This window comes from Vombatus ursinus, unplaced genomic scaffold (genome assembly GCF_900497805.2).
Source record: "Vombatus ursinus unplaced genomic scaffold, bare-nosed wombat genome assembly UNPS02009994.1, whole genome shotgun sequence".
Lineage (NCBI taxonomy): Eukaryota > Metazoa > Chordata > Mammalia > Diprotodontia > Vombatidae > Vombatus > Vombatus ursinus.
Genome location: NW_020949772.1, coordinates 7,749,687 through 7,755,157, shown reverse-complemented (window position 1 = coordinate 7,755,157; position 5,471 = coordinate 7,749,687). Strand labels below are relative to the sequence as shown.

At 51.4% G+C, this 5,471-nt stretch overlaps 1 protein-coding gene across 1 annotated transcript in view; it reads left to right on the top strand.

The window, feature by feature from the left end:
* TMEM120B (transmembrane protein 120B) overlaps positions 1-5,471 on the top strand; it is a 48,044-nt gene that overhangs the window by 1,230 nt on the left and 41,343 nt on the right.

The window sequence follows — 5,471 nt, the reverse complement described above, 5'->3', positions numbered from 1 at the left end:
CTGTCTCTCTCCTCTCTCTGTCTCCGTCTCCTCTCTCTCTCTGTCTCCGTCTCCTCTCTCTCTCTGTCTCTCTCCTCTCTCTCTCCTCTCTCTGTCTCTGTCTCTCTCTCCCCCCCCTTTCTCTTCTCTCTCTTTAACTATCTGTCTGTCTGTCTGTCGGTCTCTCTCTCTCTCTCACACACACACACACACACACACAGACACACACACACTCACGAGCTGCTTGAGAAAGTTGGTTGATGGCCGTGGGGATGGGAGGGGGTCATGGGTAGGTGATCAGGTCTGGGAGAGGAAAACAAACCTCTAGGTTGGGGAGGAAGCTGGAGCCCCAGAGGTAGCTTCTTTTCTGGGTGACCTCCCCTCCCCATCTTTGATGGGCTAGTCTGCACCTCTGTTCCATTCCTAGCTCCCCATTTCCACCTCCATGTCCCTTCTCCACCTAGCTGCTAACTAGGGGATCGCCCCCTTTGGTTTCACTTAGAGCCCGAAGGATCCCAGCGCGACCTGGCCATGTGTGCAGTGTGTACCCTAGTACTGCAGGTGATAACTGTCAGCCCTGGCTGGCCTCCCTCCCAGGAGGCTGCCTCACAAAGAAAGGCTGCTCAGCTCATCCCTTACCCGCCATACACCTGGCTTCCTCCTGGGGTGAGGGCTGCTGGTGATAAGGCTTCTCCGAGGGCCCAGGCTCTTGGCTGTTATGGAGAGGGTGTGACCCTTCCAGGGGGTGGGGAACCAAGCTAGCCCAGCCTCTGTGAGGATGAGGGACTTGGCCAAGGAGACCAGGCCTGCTGAATCTGTTTATCTTGTATTTTTGGTTGAGGAGGGAACTCCAGGGGCTTTATCTGTCTGAGCACTGCTTCTCTGCCCAGGGGTCTGCCTGGATCCCATTTCCCTTCTTCCCTCTGCCAGCCAAAGGCAGAAGCTTAGATGTCATTGCTTGACTGGCTTGAGATTGGCCTCCCAAAGCATCCAAAGCTGGGTTTCAGATAAGATTGGGCAGGCTGTGAAATGGGGGGAACTTGGACCGGTCACGTACTGTTTCTGTGCCTCAGTTTCATCCTCAAGGGATACAGTTGGGCTTGTGGCTCTTTCAGCTCTAAGTAATATGATTCTCTTGGAAGATGGGACGCCTCCTATTGTTGTGGAAAGAGGGCTGGAATTAGAGCCAGAGGACCTGGGTTCAAATCCTCTTTCTTCTTCTTACTGGCTTCATGGACCTAAGGCAGACCTTTAGCACTACCTGTGTGATTCCTGAGCAGCTCATTCCTCTGGTCCTCACCCTTGTCCTCTGCACAATGAGGAAGTTGTTTGACTACATGGTCTCCAAGGTCCCTTTCAGCTCCAATTCTAGAAACCTACCAAGATAACAGCCTGCTCTGGAACCCCGAGAGCCATTCCTAAGTTCTACCTTCACCCCCCCTCCCCCCCAAAAAAGTTTCAAAGCCTGTTATCTCAAACTTTCTCTTCTGGTCTGAGAGGACAGGCGTTCAGCCAGCTCCGGTGCTCAATTTGGCTTTTTCCTTCTGTGTCTTTGGGATTCCTTGGGGGGGGAAGGGAGGAGGTCTGGGGGTGTGTATGTGTGTGTGTATGTATGTATGTATGTGTGTATCTGTTGGAGAAGGTTGGGTTTTTTGGGTGGTTGTTGTTAAATACTTTTCCTTTGCCCTTGCCAGGCTGAGGAGGTGGAGGCTGACACTTCTGAGCTATGTAATCAATGCAATTAACAGCAATTAGATAGCAAGTCTTGGCAGGCTAAGCTTGCAAAGGAGTAATTTACATGCTGGCAAGTTGTTGTTTTCCCAGGCTTTGGGGGCTACCTCGCCTGAGGGCAGAAATGGAACCCTTGGTTAGAGGGTAAAGTGGCCAGTGGCCAGGGCCCACCGCTCACTGGCTCTGGGGATGGAAAGGGCTTCAGACATCACCTAACCTCATTTTACAGATGAGGAAACTGAGGCCCAGAGATAGAACAGAGGCCACTGACTCCAGTCCCCTCCTTTTACAGATGAAGCTGAGGAAACTGAGGCCAGAGAGGTTAAGTGATTTTCCCAAGGTTACAGAGCCAGGGCCTAGACCCCTGGGTTTCCTGACTCCAAAATTGGTTCCGTTCCTACTATACCAGGCTTCTTGACTGTTCTTGGTGTCAGAGCCTAGAAGAATTGATAAAAGTTTAGTCCTGATTGTAATAATAGTAACATGAATCATTCAACAAATGATGCTGTACTTGGGGATACAAAGACAAAACCCAAACTAGGCCCTGCCCTCAAGGAGCTTATGTTCCAGCAATCCTCAGGGCTTTTAAAGTTTGCCAAGCATCGGAGTAAATTGTGTGTGTGTTAGTCATTTTTCAGTCATAGCTGACTCTTTGTGACCGTGTGTGGGATTTTCTTGGGCTGAATATACTGAAATATTGAAGTGGTTTGCCATTGTATTCTCCAGTTCATTATGAGGAAACTGAGGCACACAGGGTGAAGTGACTTGCCCAGGGTCACACAAAAGAAGTGTCTGAGGCCAGATTTGAACTCAGGTCCCCCTGACTCCAGGTGTTCGTACTGCCTCTTTAAAGAGAAAAATAACCCAGACACCCTAACCTTGTGATGTAGGTCTACCACAAGCATCATCCCTATTTTACAGATGAGGTGACTGGACCGCAGAGAGGTTAATCACCTTGGCCAGAACCACACAGCCAGTAATCCCAGAGATAGGACTTGAACCCTGTTTTTCAAGGGGCCTCATCCCAGGCACTCAGTCCACCCAGTGAGCCACACAGCCCGCACATCTAGGTTTGTAGATGCTTGGGGGGTGACCAAGGGAGAACCTGACCTAGGAGACCGACGTCCCTCCCGATGTATGGAAGGAGGCTGGGGGGGGAGGCTGGGCTGAGAAGGAAAGGCTCCTGCTGGCAGCCCTGGCCGCTAGGGTGACTTTGTGCAGGTCACTCACCGTCCCATGACAAAAGTCAAAGGGAGTCTGCTCCCTTTCCCTGGTTAACCATGGAGTCCGAGAGCTCCAGAAGGAAAGGCTGCTGGGACCCGGGCACCATAATGAGCCACAGTGAGCCGTGTGTGAATCAGGCGGAATCTCTAAGGGGAGACATCTCTCCTGGTGGGCGAGGGAAGGGGCTGGGAGATGCATCAGCATTGGATGCCAGGCAGGCCGTGGGCAGAAAGCTTAACCGAGTTAAGTCCTTTTGCTGTTTAAATCACAGTTTTAGCCTCAATGTTCGCTTTGGCCACATCTGGGACTTCTGGCTGCCATGTCCTGTTCTTTCCCTCTCTGGGCTGTGGCTACCTCTGGAGTGATGTCTGATGACCCTGGCTTTTTGTTTTTCCAGTTCTAGAAAATACAGACTGAAAAGAGGAAGCATGCTCATCTTCGAGTCGGGGGTGGGGGATTGAGATGGGGGTTGAGAGGGAGGCAGAATTCTACAGGCTGCTGGAACCTTCCCCACCTCCCCTCCCCTCTCTAAAACTTACGGACGTTCCATTGGAAGAGAGAAATCGGCTTTCTTTCAGAAGCGCCGGTGCCTTTGGGGGGACTTTCTTGGGGTGAGCAATCTGGGCCATTGGGCACTTGTCTGGTAGGTGGGGCAGGATGGCGTGGATACTGGTGTGGTTCAGCTGGGGCGGCATGTCCTCCTGATCCTGTGGCCTGTGGTATGACCGCAGAAGGTCACTCACTGATGCTGAGGTGGCCATTTAGATGAGTGTTTCCTGTCTGCTGCTTACAGCAGAGATACGTATCAGGCCCCCATCCTCCTTGCTCTGAAGTGAGCCCAGAAGCCTGGGGGGCTGCCTGCTTGTGGCCCTCTGGTGGAGAAGCATGAGTGGTCATTGACCCAAAGCTGCCTTTGCTTTATAGCCTCCTTCCCCCACAACCCATACCTGCTTTTCTGGCAGCAGCTGTGGTTTTTGGCTTCTTGAGGGCAAGGACTGGTTCATTTTTTTGTGTAGCACCACTTAATAAATGTTCATTGAATTGAATTTCCCTTCCCAGAGGGTGGAAACTTGACCCTTCATCTCTTGCCTCTGTGTCTTTGCCCAGGCTGTGCCTCGGCGCCTGGAATGCGCACCCTCACCTCCACCTCTTATAGTCCCCTAGCGTCCTTTAGTGCTCTGCCCATGGAAAGCTTTCCCTGATCTCCTTGGTTGTTAGTGCTCTGTAACTCAAGTCATCCTGTGTAGATTTATCTCAGGGCAAAGTGGATAGAGCTCCAGCTTTGGAGTCAGAAGGGCCTGAGTTCAAATCTGGCCTCAGATACTTGACACTTACTAGCTGTGTGACCCTGGGCAAGTCACTTAACCCTGATTGCCTCACCAAAAAGAAAAAAAGAAATAATGTTAGATAGACTTATCTTTTCCCATTTTGTGTCCCCTTGTAATGTAATGTAAACTCCTTGGGTCTAGGGACTTTTTCATTTTATCAAAGGATCATGAATTTCATGCTGGAAAAACTTAGAGGCCATCTGAGTCCAACCCCCTCATTTTACAGATGAGGAAACTGAGGCAAACAAGTTAAGTGACTTGGTCAGGGTTGCATAGCTACTAAGTGTCGGAGGTGGAATTTGAACCCAAATCCAGCACTGTAGTAAGAATCAATAACAATAACCAGCATTTCTCTGCCAGCTAGCACTTTGAGGTTTGTGAAGCGCTTTCCACGTGTTATCCCTGTTGATCCCACTGCCCCCGCCGCCGCCTTGCAAAGCTTTGTTTTTGTCCCCGTTTTCTGGCTCCAGGCTTCCTGACTGCTGATTGGCTTGGTTCGAGCCTCCTGCCTCTTCCCAGTGCCCAGCCTCTGTCCGGCCTACAGCAGGTGTCCCCTCAGCAGGGAGATCTTTTCTCTGGGCAAGAAACCCCAGTCACCTGGCTCAGCATTTGCCAGAAAGAGAACTGAGCCAAGGTCACACTGTTCCCTGTGATGCTCGCTCGGTCGTCATTTGTCCCCTAGCCGTCTTTCCGTCCCCTTTAGCAGAAACCTCTGCCAGCCGGGCCAGCAGTGCCGGGCTCGGCTACCCAGGGAGCAGCTGCCAGGGAGCTGGGAGCCTGGGAGCTTCTGGGACAGAGGCAGCGAGTGGAGTGGGGAGGGCCCCAGCCCGGGGCCTGGAGCCTGCTGAACCCTGGGGGGGACGTTCCTTCTCCTGCAGAGCTCAGCGAAGGGCCACCCTCTGCTGGAAGCGCTCCCCGAGCTCTAGCTGCCTCTGACTTTCTTCTAAAGACTGCCTTCCATGCGTGGGGTGTGTGTGTGTGTGTGTATACGTGTGTACACATATACACGTGTACTTATGTAAAGGTGTGTGTATGTATATGTTACCCATACACTCAGATATCCACATAGGTGTCTATACGCATACCTCCCCATATATAGGTGTGTGTGTATATATGTATATATTATCCACATTATTATCATGTGCATATCTGCATGAATGTGTGTGCACACATGTACTTACATAAAGGTGCATATACTCAGATATCCAC